Raw genomic sequence first — 24,779 nt, forward strand, 5'->3', positions numbered from 1 at the left:
CTTTTGAAATTTGTGGATTCAGTTCCCTTCTCTCTCTCATTGCGAGCACATGTCGAACACACTCTGTGAGGGGCTAGCCCAGCATTCCTCAGCCTCAGCACTCTTGACATTTGGGGCCAGATAATTCTTTGTGGTGGGGGGTTTCCTGTGGTCTGTGCAGTATTTAGCATCACCCCTGATCTCTACCCGCTAGATACTAGTAGCAAACCCTCTCTCCCAGTTGCGACAACCCAAATGTCTCCAGACATTGCCAGATGTTCGACATTCCTGGTGGGCAAATCGTCCCCAGTTGGAAACCATCGTGTTATATAAAGCACTGGCCATATGCATTATCTTATTTCTCTTCTTGCCAAACTTGGCTACAGATACTATTCTCATGCTCATTGTGTAGACAAGGAAACAGACTGGGCAGAGATTCTGGAATCAAACACAGTGTCATCCGGAAGCTGGGCACTTCTCTCTGTGAGCTTCAGTTTCTCACCTTTAACATGTTGATAATCACACTTTGCTCTCAGGGTTATTGTCAGGTTCTTAGCACAGTGCTTGACATTTGGTGAGTGTCCAATAAATATTACTGAATATTCTTTTGTAGACGCACATTCAAATTCAACAGCCCCTTTTTAATGCCTACTGCGTGCCTGTCATAGCAACAATACTTACCGAATATTCGCGATACAGGAGAAACTGCTTCAACGTACGAACTCATTTGACCCTCGTAGCCATCCTCCGGCCGTTATTCTTGTTATTCAGATGAGGAGCAGAAGTGCAGAGAGTTAAATAACTAGCTACTAGCATGAGATGGGATTTGAACCCAAGACAGTGTTGCCCCAGAGTGCATGCTTTTTATTGCTGCACTGTGCTGTGGCCCCACACTCTCCATGGGAACTGCCACGTTCGTGTCGCTATGAGCCCCATCTCCAGAGATGCCCCTATCTAGAACCATACTGTCCAGTTGGGTATCCATCAGCCATCGTGACTCTTTAAAATTAATAAAAATGTCAAATTCAGTTTCTCGGTCATACTGGCCATAGTTCAAGTGCTCAGTGGCCCTGTATGTTCAGTGGCTAGGTACTGGATGGCTCAGACACGGAACGACCACACCATCACAGAGAGTTCTCCTGGACAGCTCTGTTCTGGGACTGTGGAAATGCATTTCTTTCTCTTCAGAGTCTTTTGATATCCCTTTGGCTAACTGGTGTCAGTCAACCAACAATTCTGTTTCTGGAACTGTACAGCCACCAGAGTTTTCTGTTCACTCCCCATGGGGGAGGGCCCTATGACGAGTTGCCTGGAATAGCAGGCAGGACTGGAAAATAGAGAACTAAATAAATATGGCCCCTTTTTCACAAATATGATTTATAAGAGCAGTAGGTCGTTAACTTGCAGAACTGAAATGTTAGTGCTGTCTTTGTATCACGTGTCTAGGAGCTAAGTGAATGCAAGAGGGGCTAGCTTTGTGTCAGAGCCAAAGCTCATGGTGCAGCTCAGGGGACAAATCATTCTCTCAGACGGTCTTCCTGGAGGGGTCTTCCCCTAGGGGTCTTCCTGGAGGAGGGTCCTGGGGACCCTTCCTTAGAGGACAGTCGGCCGCTCCTCAGGCAGGTAGAGACGGGACGATGTTTTCTGGGTTCTGGATCTCCAGAACTCAAACTCTCTTTGGCTGGAATTTTTGCTGTTGAATGAGGGTGGAGCTATTAGGCAGGTTGGCATTATTTAAAAGCGATTTTGTCAGTTGGTAAAGAAGGTACATTCCAGGGGCGCCTGGATGGCTCAGTGGGTTAAAGCCTCTGCCTTCAGCTCAGGTCATGATCCCAGGGTCCTGGGATTGAGCCCCACATCGGGCTCTCTGCTCAGCAGGGAGCCTGCTTCCTCCTCTCTCTCTGCCTGCTTCTCTGCCTGCTTGTGATCTCTCTCTGTCAAATAAATAAATAAAAATCTTTAAAACAAAAACAAAAACAAACAAACAAACAAACAAAAAAAGAAGGTACATTCCAGAAGTTACATGGTTGAGCATGGTGAGTTAGATCAGAAGAGAAGAGATAGAAATATTAGGATGTCATTTCTGCTTGCACCTCTGGAGACCCAGCATCCTTCTTTACTGATTCGCAGCTGAGCCCTTTATCCCACCTCCCTAGAGCTCTCAACCCCCACTCCCCACCATGTCAGCTGACCCTGACCAATTGCCCGTCTTCCTGCTCCAATTCAGCACTCCCCTAGCTCAGAAATTGCTTGGTGATATTGGGAACAATGAGGCCTGACTCTGTTAGTTCAGAGCAAAATGGTTTTTTTTTTTTTTTTTTAAGGGTATTGCATTCTTGGTGATGTATGGATAAGTCAGGAGAGCAGAAGGAGAGCCAGGACAGGAGGGGAAGTTGAGGAGCTCCAGAGAGGCTGGAGCCTTGCGGGACAGGGAAGGTGGCTGCTGCTGTTGGTGCATGCGCTCGTGGTCCCACAGAGCTGGGCCCTGGCTCATTCCCACCAGAGGAGAAACCCTACATGCTTGGCAGGGAGGGGGGAGCCATAGGGCTGCCAAGCAGCTAGGGGCTTCTTAGGGACAAAAGAGGGATCAAATTTAGCTTCATCTCATCCTTGCTGTTTTATTTTATTTTATTAAGATTTTATTTATTTATTTGACAGAGAGAGACACAGTGAGAGAGGGAACACAAGCAGGGGGAGTGGGAGAGGGAGAAGCAAGGCTAGTGGGAGAGGAAGAAGCAGGCTTCCCGCTGAGCAGGGAGCTTGATCCCAGGACCCTGGGATCACAAGCTGAGCGGAAGGCAGATACTTAATGACTGACAGAGCCACGTCGGCGCCCCTCTCCTTGCTGTTTTAGACAAGAGTGAGGCAGTGAGAGGGGCTTGGGAGAGAAGGTCCACATGGGGCCACCCTGGGGCCCAAACATTGCAGTGATTGCCTGAGGTCATACAGCAAGTCAGTGTTTCCATAGCTTGAACTGAGGACTCTGTGTGTGTGTGTGTGTGTGTGTGTGTGTGCTCTTGTGCTATGCGTCTTGTCAGTCACTCATTACTGTGGTTGCTGCGCAGGCTTCCATGGTATGCGTGCCCCATATTCACCTGCTTTGGGTTGATTGCAGCTTGGCTGTTATTTTTTGATTAATAGACTTAATTTTTTAGAGCAGTTTTAGACTTACAGAAAGACTGAATTGAAAACACAGAGCGTTCCCATGTATCCCCTCTGCCCTCCCCCTCACAGTTACATTATTACCATCTTGCTTAAGTATGGCACGTTGGTTAGAGTGGAGGAGATAATATTGATACATTATTATTGATGAAAGTTCATGGTTCACAGTAGGGTTCCCTCCCGGCTTTGTATATCGTATGGGTTTTGACAAATGTATAGTGTCATGTACCTGTCATTCCAGTATCACACCGTGATTTCACTGCCCTGAACATCTCTTATGCTCCCCCATTCATTCCTCCCTCTCTCCCTCCCAACTGCTGCCAACCGCTGATCTTTTTACTATGTCCAGGATGTTTTTATTTGCTGCTTTGGGGAATTTTCTAAGGGCCTCCCCTCTTGGATCTCTAGACCTGACCATACCTAGCCCCAGAGGCTTTTTGGAAGCCAGGCACCATGGGACTATTTCAGGACTGTGTGAGCTGTCTGCACGGAAGTTGGAGCTACTGCTGGAACTGGATGATCTCGCCCTGTGCCATTGGTTGAGCTGTGGCCTCAAGAGGGCTTGGTGCTCCAGGCCCTGTTTGGGGTGAAGGAGAGCAGAGGAAGGGAGGGAGTGGCCTCGTCAACTGAGAGTTCAGCTCTGGTGTCTTTTCTAGCCCCGAGGCCCTTGGAGACCCCAAACACTCAGCTCCTTTACAGCTGAACTTAGAAGCCAGCTGCCTGGGCCTTTTCCCTCCTAGTGCCTCTGGCTCAGCCTGGGGCTGCCTCCTAGCTTGCAGGCTCCCCCACTAAGTCCCACTTTCATTTCTAAACAGACAGTAAAATAAGCGATTGATTTTTGGATATTACATAAGTGGAGCAAGGGAAAGTTTAATAAGGAAAAGAGTAGAGGGAGGGGTCTGAATATCTTAAACTCCAAACTACAAAAAGCCCACCATTTCCAACCCACACAGAAACAGCTACAAGCCAGCTATGATCAGAGAGCATGCAGGTGGCCCCAGGCCCTTAGGAGAAGGCTGGCCCAGCCAACCAGGGCTCTGCAATGTCTCACTGGAGGCTGAGCCGAGGCAAATCTTTTCCATTTCCTCCTGTTAGAGCTCCCATGGTCATTCCTTATGTTCCCCAGGCCATTCTGCACCTCCACGGTCCTTCCTGTGATTCTCAAACCACTCCTGAGGCAGCCTGAGACTTCAGGCAGTCAGGGGTACCCAGGATAGGAGGGCAGGAAGAGACCACAGTGGCTGAAGTCAGCGCCTGGCATTGTAAGGTAAGGGAGCCTGGGCTGAGAAGGTGCTGTTAGTGCATAACAGGGGCTACAGTTCAGAGGTTCCAGTGCCTGGGCAGGGCCCGTCCACTGTTGGCAGGTGAGATGATGAACGTGTAGAGTGCTTTGCAGGGAGCCTGCGGTCAGTACTGTCCTCCATACTATTAATGTTGTGTACGCTCTAGACCAAGAAGCTGGGCTTTGGCAGAGTGGCTCTCCCTTGTCCAGGCCTTTGCACTCCTGGTTTGGTGTTCTTGACTGTTCCATGTTTTCTTTATGGTCATCTAGCTCATTTCAGGTAGGGTGGTCTGCCCACATCACGTTGATTGTGTGTGTGTGTGGCGGGTGGGACATGAATGATATGGACGGGTAACTAACACTTGGCAGGAGGAAGGCGGAGGTTTAGTAAGTGTCTTGTGGGTCCTGCTGTACACTGGCCTCCTAGGCTTAGGAAATTTTCACTTAGAACATATGGCTCTGAGTAGTCCACTGGGCACCGGGGTATCTTCTGCACCCCCTTCTCTTGGAGTCCCTTAGTTCTCGCATATAAAGGATGTTGGTAGACAGGACCGTGAATGCCACATCTCCCCCAAACCTGGAGTCCCAAGAACAGGATCCCCAGAGGGCTTAAAATCTAGATGGGTGACCTTTCTCCTATGGGCAATTGCTGGTCTGCTTTGAGGTCCTTGCTTGGGTTGGGTTTTGGAGCCAGCAACCGAAAAGCACCCCTCCCATTGACTATAGCCCACAGGACATTCATCCTGCATCTGGTGCTGGTGTGTTTTCATAGTAGCTACATCCTTACCTAGATTCCTGGGTTCTCTTTAAGAAAAGATTGGAAGATGTGAGACCGCAGGAAAGTCTTGGTGACTTCCTCTCACTGGGTTGTGGAGATTCAGGGTGGTCCTTGTCTCATGAGTGAGGATAATGGTGCAGGAGGATAAATGAGAGCTCAGGGCGCTCTGTGATGAGAAGCAGACCCTGACTGAACACCCCAAGCAGACTCTGATTGAACACCGAGTGCTGCCTGGGTTAGGAGGTGGGAGCAGCGTCCCCTTGGTGTGGACCTGCGTAGGGGCAGTTTGCATTTGAGAAGGACCCTGAGTAATGGGTAGGAACTGAACAAATGGTGGTGGGAGGAAAGGGTGTTCTAGGTGGCCACAGTGGCCCGGGCAGGGGACCAAGGCAAGAAATCCTAGTGTACTTGGGAACTGCTAATGTATCAGGTTTAACTAAAGCATGGAGGATATGTAGAAGAGGGATGACGGAGGCAGCCTTGGTGGGGCTTGAGCTGGGTCATGGAGGCTCTCCAATGCCAAGTAGAGGAGTCTGGGCTGCATTGAATTGTCAGCAGGGAGCCTTGGAGGTTTTTGAGCTGCAAATGTCATGATCAGAGTGGTGCTTTAGAAAGATTAACTTAGCTGTGTTGCACAGGATGTTGCTGAGCAGTAATCACGTGATTGCTGGGGTTGGCGGGGGTGGGGAGTGGGGGGTGGGGTGGGAGGGTGGGGGGTGGGGGCGGGGGGGGGATGCCTGAACTAGAGATGTGGCCATGTGAAGGAGTGTAGGGTGTGCCCAGGGAAAGCGCAGAGGAGATAAAGATGCGACTCTCCTCTGTAAGCCTAGCTGGGGAGACAAGGCATATATGAAAGATATATATGAAAAATGAGAGAAACATCGGAGGAAAAATGAATGAATTGCCAAGTTGTATATGGCCAAGTGCCAAGTACATGTTTTGGGCTGATGGAAAGAGATGGACCAGGAGTTGGAGCAGAAGGAAGAGTCGCGTGGGACCATGTGGTGCTTGAGTCTGTTCTTAAAGACAAGGAGTATTTGAGAAGGAGAAGAGGGGTACAGGTAGAAGGAGGGAGTTCCTGGCAAGGAACAATGTGAGTGAGGGTAGTTACAGCTTCAGGTGGGACCTGGGGCTACACTGGACTGCACTAATCATATTACTTCTGGATAAAGCCCTTTATTAAACTTCAGATGCCCGGAGCTCGGAGGCCAGAGGCGTTGGGAGACCCAGTTGAGGGTGTCCCACACCTGCTTCATGGAAGACTCCAGATCTCTAGGTCCTGCACAAAGCCTTGGGCGGGCTGGCTTCTGGCCAGAGTCTGAAACTCTCGTGCCATCCTCCGTGCTCAGGCTGGTCCCCTCCCCAGGAGCTATTGCGGGGGGTACAGGGAAGGAATGCAGGCCTGGGGGCTGGGTTTCAAAAAGCAATGTGGCTGTAGAAGGCAATGAACAAGCCACACTTTCGAGAGCTTGTCTGCTCCCTGGCCAGCCTCACTTTCTGGGTGCTCAACAGGATCCTCAGATTTCTATGAAGAAGCCTACTCTTTAGAGCCCCAGAAGGGCAGTTCTCCCTGGCTTCTTGTTTTCCCTCCCTCTCTGCCTTCAGTGGCCTCATAGAGAGACTTCTTCTTTGAGGTCCCCTTTGGTTGTCTCCAAAATGGGGCTTTGTGGAGGGAAATGACCAAGACCGCCTTCACCATGTACTCCAGGCTGATTCTGCAGAGCCAGGCATAGAGACAGAAAAGAGGAAACCGTCCCTGCTGGGTGTGCCCATCTTCAATCTCTGTTTAGGGCAGTGAGGGGTGGGGGCGGGTCCCCGTTAACACTCTCCTGCCAGTGAGGAGCAACGCTGACTCCCTCTCCTTTGGCCAGCCTAGGGATCCAATACTAGACTCAGGGAAGTACAGATGTATACAGAAGATTCCAGTTTTGATGTTGGGGGAGGAGGGAGAGTCGTGGATCCAAGCTGTGCTGGAGGTGGATCCAGGATAGGCAAAGGGAAAAGACATATTTAGGACCAGGCAATGTGACCCTATCTCTCTCTCTCTCTTCTTTCAGCCCTTGTTTTTATTCAAGTAACTGAAGGCTAAGTTGCTGATCGGCCCACCCTGGGAGGGAAACTTCAGAAAAGAGGACTGTGCAGCCAGAAGCCCGAGACGGGAGGAGCAGAGCAATGTCAGCTTTTGGATGCACATCACAGGACCCATGATCCAGGTGAGAGAGACCTCTGCCCTCCTAGCCCACCTCCCGCACAGCCAAAGCAGGGGTCAGGGCGCCCCCGCTGGCTTTCGTTTTGGCGGGTGTCTTGGCCCCTCCTCAGGGGGGCTCTCTGTCCCTCTGCCCAGGGGCTTGCCCAGGCTTTTGTGCTGCCTTTGGCTCCCAAGCTCATGGTCAGGTGACTCTAGTGCTGCTCTGGAGTAGTCAGGTCTCATCACTTGCCGCTTGTAAAGAGCCTGCCCCTGGGTCAGATTCCACCTGCTTTCCACTGTGGCTCCCCAGGGTGGGGGTGAAAGCCCTGGCCCTCAGGGCTCCCCATGAAAGGATGCAGGCCTAGAGCATAAAGCCCGAGGATGCCCCCAGACCTAGGGCTGCGTTTTGGCCACATCCTGAACCCCAGCCTGGCGCATCTGCATTCTCAATACAGCCCGGGAGAGGCAAGAGCATGCAGACTGCCAACCCTCCGGCCCCCGGGCTTCTGAACCGAGGAAATGTCTGAATAATGAATGAGCCGCAGCACATCAGAGCGGTGGCCCTGGGGACGGTGTGGGCAGAAGGAGGGGCGCGGACAGGTGGGAATAACTGGGCACGGGGAGAGATGCCGGGGGCCCCGATGAGGGCCATGGCTATGGCTTCCCCTGCAGAGCAGAGCTGTGGACCCGCAGAGGGAAGTGTCCATGGATTGTGTCGCACCTTGGGCCTGTCCCACATCGGAACTCTTGGATCAGGGTCTGTTCTCTCCCGGCCTCAAACCTCCTACTCAGGAAGGCTACTTGAGGACTTTGCAGAGGTTGTGGAGCTGGATTTAGACTATATGTGGGGATCAAAGCTGCCTCCCCCGTAGATGAAGATTATAGGACGGGAGACTTTGAGGGGGCATTTAGAGGAGGGCCAGATTAAGCAGGAGAGCACCTGTGGTACATGTGACTCCTGGCAGATTCTGGACAAGGGCAACTTGCAAGGGTGTCCCCAGCAGGGGTCAAGGCTCCTCAGGGCCACCAAAGACTTGATGGCTCAGCGATGAGACCCCCCCTTCTCTTGAGGCAGCCTGTTTCATTCAGCAGTTCAGTTGCGTAAACGTCCAAGGCTGTGACCTGGGAGTCCCCTGCCCCTCGTTATCTCTGCCAACTCAATACCATCCTTGTACTTTCTGCATGGCCAAGAAGGGCTGCAGTTTCCACAACTCAGCCTGCAGACACAAAGGGACGCTCCTTGGTTGGAGTCTTGCCACTTGCCTGGCTCCTTTCCTCACTGAGCCCACATGTTAGTTCAAATCTGGAAGCATGAGTGTCCCTCTTTTCAAGACAAATAACTGAGGGACAGAGAGACTGAGTAACTGGGCTTGAATTATGCCCCCAATAACTCACTGGTGAGCTGGGATCCGAATGTGTGTGGCTGAGCTGGGCTTGGAACTGGAGGAAGTTTTCGTCCTTTCGTTGGCATTTTCGGGGGTCTTTCAGTCAGGCTCCCTATTGGGGCAGCTAGACAGCTGCTACCCATTGCCCCAGCCCCCCAGGTCTCTTAAGCCCCGTTGGCAAAAAGTAACTGCTAGGGCATGGGTTGGGCCAGGGTCTTCTTGGTCCTGGATCGCATTCATAGGAATTTCTCCCCCTTCCGTGCAAAGCCAAGTTGAAATAGGTGAATGTCCTGTACTTTTCAAGTGTGTGGGACCCACCTGATAGCCCTTGTCCCTGGTCTTGCTACAGGACCATTTTCCCCAGGCTTTCTCCCTCTGCCAACAGCCAGAATTGCTCCAAAGCCCGTGGCAGACCCTCCTCTCAGCTCAGAGCAGATGCCCTCTACCCACACTCTCAGCCCATCCTTTAGGCAGGAGGCAGCATCCCTGGGCTCTGATTACCAGGGGCCCTTCCTCTCCCCCAGCTCCTCCTCTGAGCTCTGCCCTCCCAGACCTTCCCTGGCTGCTAGCTGCAAACATTGGTCCTAGTCAGAGCCCAGCCAAAGCCCCTCTGCCTCGGGAAGAAGTTGGCCCTTGTTCTTCCCATTCCCCTCGCTTCTGCAAAACTGACTTGAAGAGCTGGAGTCAGGAGCCCCAACATCGGCCCTGGGAAAGATGGTTCAGCAGAAAGGGTTTCAGCTTTGGTGGGAGCCAGCCTGGATCACCAGAGGGCCAAACTGTCTTAGAACCTTCTCTGTACATACGACACACCGAGGCCAGGAGGTGGGGCAGGCTGGGAGCAGACCACCTGATCCCCGGCCTCCCTGGGGTCGGGCTGGGCTCCGAGCTGGCCTGCATGGACCAGACAGTGACCAGGCCCCATTAGAACAAAGCCTCCCGGCCTGGAGGTTCCCTCCAACCCAAGTGCACATGTCACTACACCTCACAACAAATTTCACTGTCGTTCATGTTTTATTAGTATAAGTGCCTTAAAAGCAGATCAGAGATTCAACTAATTTGCTCATTAGTAAAAGGAAATTAGCCATTTGAGATCTGTTCTAATAAAATTAGCTTGGTGACAAACGCTTTGTTGCCGTGTTTATTAGATTACACACTCCCTGCATTTTAGAGGCCAGAGCAGCGCTTGCCGGCTCTTCTGGGCATTCTCAGAGCTTCTTCTCTTCCTTGTTTTGCGGAGACTCTTTTTTCCCCTTTCAAGGCTAACTGGGAGGGCCTGACCCAAATCTGTGTTCCATTCACGCATTCCCCAAGCCCTCACTTGGAGCGCGAGGTCTGTCTCCAGGTCCCTCTGCTACCTCTTTCCCTGGACTCTAGGCTTGGCCCCATCCCCCCACCCCTCACCCCACCCATCCCCTTAAGTTTCTGTGTCGCGTGTCCTTTAATGGATCCAGCATCTCTCTGTTGCCCCACCAACCCCCCAAGATCAGCCCCAGGCTGCCAGCTGCGATGCCCCCTACCCCCTGCCCTCCCCAGACTGCAAGGTGGGCCTTCTCACTGGTCCTCCCTTGGTCTCCCATCCCACGGAGTCTGCTCCCTTACACTCCAGCTTCGGACCGCCCTGGCTTCACCCCGTCCCCTGGAAGTGACCCACCCCCCTGAGCGTGCTCAACTTCCGTCCTGCATGTGCTTGGTTGTCTGGAGCTTGGCTGGACTGGACAGAAACCTCCATGATGCATCCCACCACAGGGCGAGCTGCCTGGAGGGCTCCACAGGTGTCTGACGCCACGGGAGGGCTGTGGGGATCACGGGGAGCTCCCAACTGACCGGGATGTCATGGTTTGGGCGCAAGCGTTCCCCAGCATCGCCGCAGCACTCCGTTGGCCCCTCTCCTAGCCGTATCTTGTTCTACACCGTGAGTTTCACCGCAGCCGGGAGCCTTAGTTGCTCTGTGCCAGGCAGAGGGGGCGCTTAGGGCTTCTGTTGTGTTCTCTCGTTTAATCTTCTGCATGACACTAAGAGGTAGACCCTGTGGTTATTCTGACTTACAGGATACATTTCCTATAGCTACGGCGCTGGGAAGCTGCAGTGGGGGGAGACCGAGAACCCAGAGTGTGTCTCTCTGAAGTGCCGGGCCACACTGTGGGCTGCCGGCCCAGACTGGAGTGTGGGTGTGACCTTCCTGAAGGGATGGGGCCTGGGACCTTCCAGTGCCGGCCACAGGCGGCCTGTGGTGGGTGCTCAAAGCATTTCTCAAATGTCCAGGTGGATAGGGGAGGGATGACCAGGCAACCCCACCCGCTCTAGGGTCAGACGCCTGTTGGACAGGGGCCAGGGCCAGTCCAGCAGAACCAGAGCGCTCATCCCTCTCCCCCTTTGCTGACAGCAGCCCCAGGCCCCGCCTCTCCCTGCCCCTTCCAGCTCCCTCCTCTCCTGGCACAAATCATTGGCTCAGACAACAGCGATGGGTTTATCCCATAGGATGTGACTCTGAATATTAGAATGTCAGAAGCAGCAGCCTTCGCAATAAGTTGCTGTCAGAGAGGAAATAAAAGGGGAGTTGCAGTTATTTAATTTGGGGCTTTCATGCGACAGGCTAGGCCTGAGGACTCACTGCTGTGTGCCCAGCAGTCGGGACAGCAAACCTCATAGGACCCCCGCCCTGGATTCTCCAGTCATACCTTCCTCTAGCCTCTCCCCCTCCCCCGACGTGTCCCACAATGGGGGCCCTCGCAGTCCTGCAGTCCTCGGAGCCCTGTGCTCCCCTGCTCCTTCTCCCCACTGCCCTGCCCAGCTCTCCCGGCTCCTTCCACCTTTGCTGCGTTATTTATAATATAAATGATATTTACCGATAATATTATCAATGCTAAACATTATTATTGGTATTAGTTATTAATAATTAGGGTTCTTGGGGTGTGAGTGACACCGTTCAGGTGGTGACCTCCGCCCCGCATCAGGCTCTGTGCTCAGTCTGCTCGACATTCTCTCTCCCTCTGCCTCTCTTCCTCATGCTTTCTCTAAAATAAATACATTTTTAAAAAATAATGATTAGGGTTATTAATATTTATCCTTATTCTATCTTTATCCTCACTTTACCACCACTCTGGTGAGGCAGATACGATTTCTCCCAATTTAAGGAGGGAGGAAACTGGGCCTCAGAAAGCCGAAACATCCAGGTCTTCTGACTCACATAAAAGAAGACCCAAAGGAGGTCAGTCACGGTGGGCCCACAGCGCTCCGCAGCTCTCTCGGTTGTGGGCGCTCCCCGTTCGGTTTCTGGCTTATTTGCTGCTCTCTTGATCATCCCACTGGGACTGCCCCTCCATCTCACAGAGCTCTGGGCCTGGCGCATTGCTTCCTCAACTGCCAACAGCCCCACGTCGGTTCCCGGCCTTCTGTTCCCACTCAGGCCTCTCCCGCATGAAGGTTCTTGTTTTTAGTGGTCAGCCGTGCCCTGGAAGAACCACAGCTGGGGGCGGGGATGCGGCAATCGCAGGCGCGATGCCCCCTTTTCTTACTCAAGGTTGTTTTTCATGAGCAAAGTCTTCTCAGTGGCTTGTTCTGCCTTTGGCTGATTTTCGGAGCCCGAATGGTTGCTCCGTATTTGACGATTTGGTCCCAGATTTGGGGAAGAAAATTTACTAGCCTCTTCACTGCACCCTCCCTGGAAATTGCCTGGATTCTTGAGACCAAGGTATATCAGTGTGTAACATGAATTTTATTTGCAAAGGTTGAGGACCTCTCTCCCTGTACGGTGTCTCATGAGCTTCTTGAGCCCTTTGATGACCGAACTTGTCTCAAGACAAAACTGATTTGGATATTTGCAGGAGCTCCCGTGGAGGTCTCCTCTATCCAGGGGTGAGGGCCAGCTTCTGCAGCAGCTGAGCTATTCCAAGACCTTGAACCCCTCTCCACTGAGGGTCTACTTGCCCACCAGCCCTACCTGATGCATACCACTGATGAAAATGGAGGGGGTGGTTTCCTGCAGGGACCCCTGAAATTGTGACCCATTTCCTTATGAGGCTTGTCTGGTAAGCACTCCTCTTTGGAGGAGGGCCTCTGGTCCTACCTTTCCCTGGTGGACGGATGCTGCTCTCCAAGGATTTCCTGGATCTCACTGCCTCCAGAGCCCCCACAGTCTTTGGAGCAGCAAGTTTTGTTCTCCCCATACAGCTTCCTAAAACACAATTAACTCACCACATTGTTCAAAGCCTTGCTGGCTTAGCACTTACTGTTGGATAACATTGAAACCTTCTAGCCTGGCATTCAGAGTCCTTCGTGATGATGCCCCAACTTACCTTTCTAGGCTTCACTGCTGTCGGTTCCCCTCACACTCTGTGCTCCAGTCGGGGGAGCCGTCTGCTGCTCTTCGAATGGGACGTGCTTGCTCACACCCCTGTACCTTTGCATATGCTGTTCCCTCTGCCTAGAATGCCTTTATCCCTTCTCTGTTCGGAGGTAGCTCCCTTTAGGACCCATCTTGGTGCTCACCCAGTCTATTAACGCTTCTCTGATTCCTCCTGGCAGAGGCACGTTCCCTCCTCTCTCCTTTCCTGGCGCTCTGCCTTCTCCTGGGCTAGCCCATCGTACTCGTCTACCAAATCCACTATCTTCTTCTTCCATGTCTGCTTCTCTGTCTAGCCTATGAGCAAGGTGAGGGCAGCGGTGGTCTCCTGCTCATGTCTATGTCTCAGTGTCTGACACAGTAGCTTCCTAGTAAATATTTGTGGAGTGTGAGAGTGACCTTTCTTTATTTAAACCTTTTCTGCCAGAAGTGAGGTCTCTTAATGGCGCATTGTAGGTTTTCAAGTCTTTGGAGTACAGCTTACACTCCTGTTATATCCAAATCGATCTATATGACAACATTCAATTCAGTTCAATTTTTTATCATTTTGGGTGGCTTTTAACTTATTTAATATTTATTGTCAGTAGCACTGGGAGATTCTGTCCTTCCCAAACTCTATTTTGGGGCTCTAGAATTGCTTAATTTGGTTTTGTCCATCGGTTGTAAACCGTTGTCTTTGAAGCCTAAAGAAGCATCCTCCCCTTCTCTTATCCCCACCAACCCCACCTTTGTTCTTTGAGATCAAGGGTGCTGGTGCTCCTTGCTGCTGCCACAGGTTTTTCTAGAACAGCTGGTGTGTGTGTGTGTGTGTGTGTGTGTGTGTGTGTAGGAACATTGGTATGGTATGGAACAATGGTATGGAATCAGCTTGTTATTTCATTATTTCTTCTTTTAATAAGCAAATTACTGATGCTGGTGAGTATTAAAGATTAATCCTATAAATTCCTCTCTGAGCCGCAGTGATCCCTCAAACAGGCCCCTTCCTTGATGGAGTACATTCCAGGAGGGAGGCTCTGGAACAAATCTCATCCTCAGGTGGGGGGAGGGGAATTGGTGATTTTTGGACTCCTGAGCTGACACCTGCCCTATCTGGCAGTTGGAGGGAGGCAGTCCTGGAGGGAGCCATGGGATATTCCTTGGGACCCTGCTCCCTGCCTCCTTCTCCAAGCCAGGGACCCCGGGGGAGAAATGGTGAAGCTACAGGTTACCATACCTACGGCTCAGAGGAAAGAAAGTCAAGGGCAAGGTGAAGCGTTTTGGGAGGCTTGGTGCACTGGGCTGGGACTCCTAGGGTTAGAGCTGTGTGGGGGCTCAGATCTATCATCCGGGTCATTCTCTAACTTCCACAGAGGTCCAAATCCAAACAGCCCCTAGCAGAGAAAATCTGTCTCCAGATGTGTTGATGGATTGGATAAGGGACACCCCATCTGGTGTCCAGTTCTCAGAAGGAGGTGGCAGTGCCCACTGTGCCCTCTGATGGCCCTTCCCATAGCACCTTTGGGACTCTGTGTCCCTAGTTCTGTATGCCACAGAGTTCTGACTCCCACCAACTATAAGTTCCTTGGGGCAGGAACTGTGTCTGATTTATTTTTATAATTCAGTATCTAGCACTGTGCCTACAGTGTAGATTGGGTTCACAAGATTTCCTGAAAAGAGAAGGAATGGGTAGGTCGAGGGACATAGTTGGGTTGGAGAAGGGAAGCAGAGGAGAGATCCTTGACTCTGTGATGTCTGCCCGGTGACTTGTTAGGTACTTGTGTTCCCCAGGGTGTCCCATATAGTCTGTGGCCCCCTGTGTCCCTGAGTCCTCGAAGCAGCTTAGAGCTGAGGACAGGCTCCCTAACTGGTCTGGACAGAGGAGTGGGCCAGGTCAGGGTCCAAGGGGAGACCACAGCTGTAGGAGCTGGGTCACACGCAGTGGGGAGAAGGGGGCGTTAGGATTGGGGGAGGGAATTGGCGATGTCCAATGCTCGGGGTCTGGGGTCAGCTGAGAGTGCCCATCTTGGGGAGATGTGTCGATCCCCTGGCCTCCGCTCACATTCTGGCTGGGCTAGGCTGGAGATGGGCAGCTGTGGCCCTTGAGAACCTGTCCCAGAAATGCAGAACTATAACCCAGATCGTCCAGCTGCCCAACCCACCCCCAACCTGGGCTTCCCTGCCTCTGAGTCTATGACCCAGCAGAGTTTTTCTCTTTCTCTCTATCTTATTAAAAGCCATCTACCCCAGGCAAGAGAGATAGCTGCCTGTCGATAAAACACCAATAGCCGTGTACTCTCCTAATCAATACTGGAGTGGAGAGGGAAACAATTAGTAGCTTTTTATCTTCCAAGGATTGGGCTGTCTTTTGCGCAGGGCAGAGGTAGAGGGCACCTGGCAGGGGACAACAAAGTTCTTCATAAATCAAAAGTTAGTGACTTCTAGATCTTACAACATTGATGGATGTCTGGAGAGTTGTGTCTGGGTTTGCTTACGGGGAGGGGTTGGAAGGGGAGGCAAGCTGGAGACCCTTACTCTAAGAGAGTGAGTTCAGACTTGAGGGAGGGAGACAGGCCTCACGTTGCAGGGACTGGTGGCTTTTTTGGCCCACTCCAGACTTGGCTGAAAGTTTATAAATCATCGAGGGCAAGACTTCAGAACTTGAAGATCCTTAGCCATCTATGGACAGATGCCCTCCTTTTATGGAGTGAGACTCAGGCCTTATGAAAGCAATGACTTTCCCAAGGTCGCAGAGAGTGTCCATGGCAATGCCACATGGTAGCTCATGAAATCCTCTCAATAAGCCGATCAAGTGGGCTCCTTTCAACCTGTTTCATGGCTGAGGAGCTAGAGGCTCAGAGAAGCCAAGTCACGGGTTCAAGGTCATACAGCCAGTGAGCAGAGAAGCCTGGCTCTGTCCGGCTTTGCAGTCCATGCCCTCCCTCCAGACGTGCAGAGACAGTCTTGCTGGGCCAACCTGGGGCCATCTTGTCATCTCACGCTCTGTGAGCAGAGCATGGATCTTTATTTTGACAACATCCAAGTTCCACACCACTAATTGCTATTGTCTGTTGGAAGTGGCCCTGCTCTGTGTTTGGGATGATGCATGAGGTCAGCCTGGGGATAATTAATGGGATCCATCCTCCTTTCTTCTGCTCAATTGAACTCAATTTGGGTGATTTTCATTAGTCCATCTGGAGGCCTTATCCCACACAGGGGTGGAAGGCTAATGGGGTAGTCGTACCCCAGGGTCACCTGGGTCTCCCACAGCATGGCGAGTGACTGACACAGGTCGTCGTGGTGAGGGGCTGGCTAGTGTCGAAATCCTCCACTCTTCGAGAAGAGGAGGACGACTTGGACGAACCCTGCTCTGGGCCCAGGCATGTGCGTGGAATAATTGTTCCTCTCCCCTCTGGTCCTGCTGGAGGCCTAGAAACCAGGATGCTCTGAGCTGAAAGGCATGGACTTATTTTCTAATATTCAGGCCCTTTCTGCCGCACCCTTTCTCCCCCAAGCCCTCGGCCAGTCTTTCCTTGCATATCCCCAGGGACAGGAAGCTCACTACTGCTCCGACAGAGCTCCTCCAGTGTCCTTCCATCAGCCCTTTTTGTGAATTCTCCTCCGCCATGGGGCTGCCATGTGGGTGGTCAGAGTGCCATTGCTGGTCACCTACGGCTTTGGGCAACCTCACCCATTCCTTTCCCCAACAAGAGAATGGATACCACACTTAATGGGCCTAATGGTCAAGTTCATTCTCTTAACAACTCTTTAAATATCGGATCCTATGTCCTTGCAAGTCTTCTATAGGCTAAAGACAGCCAATTCCTTCAATATCTCTCTACCATCATTTGAAGCCCATCTGCATCCTGGTCACCCTGCTCTAAATCTCTCTAAAGCACTCACCACTGAACCCAGGTCCCAGGGAGGGCTTTCCCTGCAGAGACAGATGAGACTATCACCTCCTTCATTTTGGACCCTTTGCCTCCATGAAAGCAACCCACACCTGCTAGCTTGGCTGGTGACCCCTTCACAATGCTGAGTCTGTGCAGCCTGGAGCCCCTAAGTCCTTTTCACAAGGACCAGGTGAGACCTTACTCAGGACCATCATCCTTGAGGTGCCTACAGCGGCTGTTACCACCTTCCACTCTGTGCCCTTAATAGAGAGAACCCAACCAGCACACATCTGTGCGGTCCGTTATGTGCTTCGCCTTTTGCTAGTTCAAAAGGAGGAGGGGACATGGCTTCTCTTCCCAAGAAGAGAGACCCCTGAGAGTGATGTTGGTCATGTGAGTGTCCTGTGAAGACAGAGCGCTCTCTGTCTTGGGTTCCAGCTCTGATTCTGTGCTTCCTTCCTCCTGCTGTCCTTGGTGTTCTGCCCCCTCACTCCCTGAAGTTCTATGCTCCCTCTCTCTTCCAGTTGTCTGTGGATCCTTGCTTAGCCCTGGGAGTGATGCAAAGGGGAAGACCAGGAAAGTACAAAGGTCTAACCTAGTCCGGACTAACACTAGTCCGGCATCCTTAACACAGCTCGAGTAGTTTCTGCTTGCACCTCCATCCAGGTAGGTTGAATATGTTCACGCCAATTTGGCGGCCACACACTGGGGAGAGGGATCCATCTTCACCGGCTTTCAGAGGATGGTCATCTTTTGGTCAGTGCCCCACGTTGGATTCCGATCACTGCACCCGGATGCCCTCAGCTAGCATGTTACGTTGCAGTGCCCTGGGCTCGCATCGGTTGGACCCAGGTCCTAGCCCAGGATCCATGCTTGTTCCCTGTGTGCTCTCAGGAAAACTACGTGACATCTCCCAGCCTCAGTGTTAAAATCTGGAATACAGGGTCATAACTTCCTTCCACCAGGACTGAGGTGGAACTTGAAGAAGATATCATGCGCTCTACCGCTCGTGCAGCACCGTGCTTGCTGAAAAGATTCTATTGGTTCTTTATTGGCATTTTTCTACGGCTGATGAAATGAACCCTTACCAGGGTGGGAAGCTTGGGCAGAATGGGAAGGACTGGGAGTTGGAGGGCTGTGGCATGGTGTGCAGGCAGCCGTGCATCCCTGCCCCCCCCTCCCCAGCCGTCCTTCCTGGTCTTTCTCCCAGCTGGGCCCGCCCGTCTGGGGAGTTGGAGAGGCTTCCGAGCTGCCCCCACTGCTGCTGGAGCCTCGGGTCCTGCAGGAGCTGTCGTCTCTGCCCCCGGCTCTAGGCTCTAGTGACACTGCAAGTAAACAGCAGTTGTCAGAGTCGATTTAACGTTGATATTTTTATCACATATCAGGGCCCGGCGCCATGGCAAGGAATGACAGAAGCAGAATGCTAAATAATTTCTCTAAATAATGTGCGCTCCCTGGGCTGCCTGCAGGGAGAAGCCGGGGGAGAGCGGGGACGCTGGCTTGGTTTCCTGCGCGCGCGAGGGACATGTCTCACTCCTCATCCCCCCGGGCCCTGCTGCTGACAGCCTCCCGCGGGGGGGCTCCCGGCTGAGTGGGACCGACCACAGGGCAGCAGATGTGGGTGGGAGTAGAGGCCAAGGAGAAGCAGGGTCAGGGAGGGGAGAGAGGGAGAGGGTCAGACTCAATAAATACTTGTTGATTTGATTTGAAAGAGGGACGAAAGGGAGGACAGAGAGGCAGGAGTTCGAGACTGTGAAGGGAGGGAAGGTAGCACAGATGGAGAGAGACCGAGGGAGCAGGGGAAGTCAGGGACAGGGGAAGAGGAAAGAGACATGGATGCCAGCAAGGGTGACCCAAGCTGGAGTTGCCCGGGGAGAGCAGGAAAAGGGGCTCAGCCAGGGGACCAGGGAGGGATGGGGGGTGGGTGATGAAGAGACGGGGCCTGGGGCAGGCTGGACATCCCAGAGGGCCACAGCAACAGCGCTAGACAGGCCCGGGTCCCTGAGATCGAAACCTTGTTATTTACAAACCTTCGTCATTCTACTCCCCTTCTCCCCCAACCGGCCACTTCCTTCTGGGCAGAGTTTCTCCTCTGGGCTCTGGGAAAGGCAGGGAGCTCAAGGTTGTGCAGGTTCAAAGCCTTCCCAAAGTGACGGAGCCGTCTGTGGGGGAAGCCACACAGCCACACAGCCCAGCAGCCAGAGTGGGAGGGACCAGAGAAGAGGGCCCTTCTCCTGGATGGGCCTGGCCATCTTGACCCCTGCCTGGCGACAGGACTTCCAAGGACTCATTGATTCCCGTCTCCCGTCTCCCCCTGGAGAACTGCGTCAGTCTCCAGTTCCAGTCCCCGGTGAAGTGCTTGAATGTATCACATGGTCCGTGCATTATTTGTAGAATGAATGAAGGAGTAAATGAATGATGTCACGGTGAAGGGACGTCAGAGATGTAGAGAGTTAAATGACCCTTCCCACAGCACGTTCGTGATGCACTCAGGATCCACAGACTCCCAGGCTGAGGACAGGTCTTCCAACCTCTCTGTAAATCTCTGGAGCCTGGAGGACACTTTGGTCCAGACTCTTGGTTACTAAGTAGGTGAGGGTTGAGTCCTGACCAGTCTAGGCTATGGCTGAGTCCTTCTAGAAAGTCTGTCTTCCCCCCTCCACACTTCCTCAGCATCTTTCCTATCTCTCTCCTGTGCCAGTCCAAACTGCCAGGGAAATATTGTAATGATGCGGCCAGCCGTAGCCCGCCAAAGCTCTCGCTCATGCCATCCTCTGTTGCCACAGTAGCAAGAGCCCCCAGATCCCCGCGGCTCATCACAGGATCGGGGACTCTCCTTCCTACATGGATGCAAAGTACGTCTGTTTTTGTCCTCATGCCAAGGCTTCCCAGGTACTGGAAACTCAGGGGCCCGTGTGGGAGACTCATCCCAAATCCTGGCCCCTCCTTCCTCACTTCTCTTCACATATACGTTGGCCTTTATTTTTGCTCGCTCTTCGGCAGCCCCCCTCACTGTAACATCCGGACCTTACTGTCCAGAATCGCCCCCTCCTCGGAACTCCTGCCTCTGTGCTTTGACCACAACTTCCCATTAACTGAGTTCTCTCTCTTGCCATTTCTTCTTTCCCAGTAAGTGGTTTTTTTCCCCTTCCCTCTTTGAGAGTCCCTTGATTTCTGTCACTTCCCTGTCCTCATTTCCTTTCCCACCCAGTTTAAATTCTCTGGTCCACCATCTATCCACTGTATTAGTGGAACAGAAAGACGGAACCAATAGACAGTTATATCTATATGTCTGTATCTATATTTATGTAAGAGATTTATAAGACATTGTGTGATGCAGTTACAGAGCCTGAGAAGTCCCCAAACCTACAGCCAGTGAGCTGGAGACCAGGAAGAGACACTGGTGTAGTTCTGACCTGAAAGCGAACAGGATCCAGACCCAGGGAGAGTTGATGTTTCAGTTCTAGTCTGAAAGCAGGAATGAACCCTTGCCCCACTTGAAGGCTGTCAGGTAGGAGGAGTTTTCCTCTGCTTTTGGGAGGGTCAGTCTTTATGCTCCACTCAGGCCTTCAACTGATTGGATGAGGCCCACCCTCACTGGGGAGGGCAATCTGCTACACTCACACTACCCATTCAAATGTTACTCTCATCCAAAAACACCCTCACAGGCACACCCAAAATAATATTTTAACCAAATGTTTGGGCACCCCATGACCCAGCCAATTTTACACATAGAATTAAGCAATTCAGCCCATCCTTTTGCAATATCCTCCTGTCCTTTGCTGCATTGCTTGTGTCTCATGACCTGGACAGATTCTAAACCCTGGATCAATACAGCAGTCTCCTTTGCTCATTTCTCAGTCTGGGATGATGAGTGCCTCCGGCCACACATACAAGCATGCACATCCACGCATGCACGCACACACACACATGCACACACACATGCGCGTGTGCGCACACACACACGTGCACACAAAGCACTGAGCCCCCTGGCCTTTCACCTGGCCTTCAGCGGCACTCTCCTCAGCCCTTCTCCAGTTCCCTAGGTAGTTCTCTTTCCATTTCTCCAAGAAGCTGTCTCCAGCCTCCTTTACCATCCTTGAACTTCCTCAATACTTCTCCCACCCACCCACCCCCATCCATCCCACCTCTGGCACCATGAGATGGCAGTGGCCCTTCCCCCACAGTGCCTTCAACAGACTTCTTCCTCCCCCACACTGACTCCACATATCTGTGTATGAGCTTTTCCTGGGTCCTTCCTGTCCCTGCGAATGGGGGACCATCTTTTCTGTTTCCTGCCAGGACTTAATCTCACCATCAGCAAGCAACTTTCTCTGCTACGACTTACAAGCCCCCCTCCCTGTCTGGATCCACTGTCTGTGCACCACTGGAACACCAGCGTCTCTCGTACACGAACAAACATGCACCCTTCTCTGACTTCCCACGCATCCCTCGTCATTGCTCCTCCTCTTTCTTGTAGAGGCAGACTTTTTGAAACATTGTCATCATTTTCTGTTTTTATTGCATTCATAGCACTGGAATCAATTTCACCGATCACTCTGTTGAGGTCACCTGTGACCTACTCCTGTCACCAAATGCGACAGGGAGGTTTAGCTCGTGCTCTGCTTGACCTGTCCCCATCGTCCCATCTAGCTGACCACGCCTTCTGGAAATGCTCTCTTTCCTCCCGTGGTGCTGTTTTCTTCTGTTCTCTTTCTTCGTGGTCTGAGTTCTAAACTCTGTCTCCTTAAATTCTGATATTTCTCAGGGTTCTTCTCTCTGCCTCCTTCACCTGACACTTCCCAAGCTGTCTGGGGGCTTGAGGCCAACCCCATGGCTTCGGTTGGGGTTTATCCGCTGGTGACTCTGGCGCCTTCTCTCCACCCCAGCCCCTGTGGAGTCCACTCTGCTGCTGATCCCCTAGACGTCACTCAGCATCCTCACTCCCAACAAACACGCTCCCCTCCTGGATCCCTCCCTTGGTGAATCCTTTCATTCAGCACGCACTTTCGGCGTGCCTGCTGTGTGCCAGGCAGTGCCCTAGACTTTGGGCACACTCCCCCCTGCTGCCCACAGCAGAAGCCCCTGCGGGCAGCTTTCAGTGCTCTCACTTTCCATCTCCTAAAACACACAATGCTGCCCAATCGACCTCTGCAGTCTCATCAGGACTTACCTTCGCTCGGTTCTTGCTGCCTCCCGCTTGGGTTACTACCTTAGCTCCCAAACCTGTGCCCCTGTTTCCAGTCCTGCCCACTTCAACCCCTTGCCTCTGTGAAGACCAGACAATTCTTAGCACTCCACTGTGAAGCTCCAAACCCCTAGTAGATTCTCCTTGCTCTCAGGCTCCCAGGTACCAAAGCCTCCCCTGCCTCTGTGTGGCCTGGCCCCTGTTTGTTTCTGCAAGCTTGTTTCTCTTGCTCTGCCCCATCTCGGTCTACGCTGCATCCACCATGAAATGTTTGCAGCCACAGGCATGCCATGCTGTCCCCTCTGCCTGGAATGCCCTGTCTCCTCATCTTTGCTTGCGAACCATTCATAGCTCAGGTGACACAAAGTTCCTGGGGGCACCACAGCAAGGAGGGGACAGTCTGAACCCAGCTCCTGCCCAGATTCAGGCCTCCCACTGGGGAGCAGACACTAATCTGGATCCCTTGGGAGGAGGGCTTGGCTTAAGGTCACTGGGGAGTGGGATAGCTGGGGCCACCACTCTGAGCCCAGCAGGCCCCCAGACTCCCTCCCCAGCCCTGCTTCTTCCTGGAGCCATACCTGTTCTTCCCATAGATCCTGTGCCCAGGCCCTAGGTAAACCACCTTGGAGCCTAAAGTGGTACTCAAGTGTGGGCAGCTGGATATGGTGGGTAGGCCATGAAAAAGACTTGTCCCAGCTCTGTCCCCTGCCAGCTCTGGGCTATTGCTTATTGCTTCTGGTCCTTTTGTGCATCTCAAGGATGGAATTAGAAGCCCACCACATGGGCTTCTTTGAGGGCCACCAAGAGGGCCAGTACAAGGTGTGAAGCAGCTGAGTATGTGGGTCATATGTGCTATGCAAGTAGTAAGGCTGCTCAGACCAGTAAACCGGTTTACTGTCCGCAGGGTGTATGTGGGAGTTGGTAAGAGGGTATTCCCAAAAAAGGACTTTCCCCCACTTTGGCTCCCTCTAGTAGATGTTCCTATGGGGCATGAGGGGTCCCTGGCCAGTCTCAGGAGGGAGGGGAGGGACAGGAGGCCCGGAGAAGGCAGCTACAATTTGGAGAGCCCCAGGAGCACTGAGGATGGAGACCCCGAGAGGCCGGCCGGGCTGATGCCAGGACTTGGCTGTGCCAGAGTTTTAAACTGGTTGCTTAGAGTTGAGTGTTTAAAGCAGTTTACTCATGGTGCCAACTGTTCTTGGATGGTTTTCCCTAAATGTTTTATGTTTTGTACTTGTGCCCAGAGGCAGTTTTATCTGGTGGGGGCACTTCTGTCAATCTGTCACCATGAATGATTGGAGAGAGGGGGGAGGAGAGGGAGGGAACAGACCGAGAGGAGGAGGAGCCTGTGTCCTGGGGTGGGGGGCGGGGGCGGGGGTGGGGGCTGGGGAAGGTCTGTGTACCGTGGTCTGCTCAGGCAGGTTGTCCAGCGGTCACTGCCCCCATGGACTGAGCCCTGAAGTCCCCCAAATGCAGCTGGATGGGGGCAGAGTATGAAAAAATGGGAGGCTGGTGTTTTTGCCTTCAGGGCACTGAGGATTGAATGACAGGTCTTTCTCTCTCTCTGTCACACACACACACACACACACACACACACACACACACACAGAGCTGGGATGCAAGCTCACCTTACCAGTGAGTGGTTTCCTATAGGACACTACTTACGGAATTTTGGGGAGTTTCTCCATCATGATGCCTTTCCTCTGTCCTATTACCTGGCATCCCCTTTCCTGCGAGCAGTGACTCTGACTTTCCCCAAATCTTAGGTCAACTGTTTGGAGGCCTCGGCAAACACTGAGAGGGCACAGTGCCTCCTCTGGGAGGAGGGCAGGCCACCGGCCCGGGCCCCTCTCTCTCCGGTTCCTGACTTGAGCAATTAGATGCTGAGTGGTGGCCACTCCAAGCCTAGAGCTGGCCTAGGGCGGCCTCTAGAAGCCTCGGAGGACTAGTGGTCAGGGGTCAGCAGGCAAGCTCCTGGAGGCCCGGCCCTCGTCTGGTGTGCTTCACGCTCGGAACCATGCCTGGCCTGTGACCGGCGTGGGGTCAGTACTTGCTAGATGACTGAATTAAGACGTCTCAGGATGGTGGAGCTGAGGTTTCACTTTGTGGAAGGGCAGGGAGTCTCACGCACCTGCTCTTTTAAAAAGGCAGGTGCTTGAGTGAGAGGCGGGGCATGTGTTGCCCCCAGTCACGGAAGGTGGCCTGCCGCATCCAGAATGGCCACTCTGCCTGTGACGGCGGTGTGAGCTCAGTGTCCTCACCAGTGACATGGCCTCCCAGGGCAGCAGTGGAAGTTCAGACCAAGTGGGGACTGAGAAGGAGGCACATAAGCAGCCCAGAGGGCAGCGGGCCTAGGAGGAAGGACGCCTGCCCTCAGGGAGCACTGGGTGCCCACTGGGCTGGACTTCTGCGCCCCCCTGGCTGGCTTGGGGGGCCAAACCCAGTGCTGAGGTCTCAGTTCCTCAGGGGTGAGGGGGTCAGGGTTTACCGGGAGGGGTGGCTCTGCTTGCTCCTCCCTCCTGTCAGTTCCGCTTGCAAGAGCCCCTCTTGCTTTTCTGACTGAGTGGATGGGAGTTTTGGTAACATGTCGAGGAGAAGGGATTATT

General features: G+C 52.8%; 1 long non-coding RNA gene across 1 annotated transcript in view; it reads left to right on the plus strand.

Moving 5' to 3' along the window:
- The window catches only part of LOC132012862 (uncharacterized), a 120,804-nt gene that overhangs the window by 20,812 nt on the left and 75,213 nt on the right, over positions 1 to 24,779 (plus strand). Inside the window, exon 2 of the long non-coding RNA XR_009402782.1 lies at positions 7,259 to 7,414. This is a non-coding gene — a long non-coding RNA (uncharacterized LOC132012862). The remainder of the gene's footprint in view (positions 1 to 7,258; positions 7,415 to 24,779) is intronic.

The sequence above is a fragment of the Mustela nigripes genome, chromosome 1 (genome assembly GCF_022355385.1).
Source record: "Mustela nigripes isolate SB6536 chromosome 1, MUSNIG.SB6536, whole genome shotgun sequence".
NCBI classification, from domain to species: Eukaryota; Metazoa; Chordata; class Mammalia; order Carnivora; family Mustelidae; genus Mustela; species Mustela nigripes.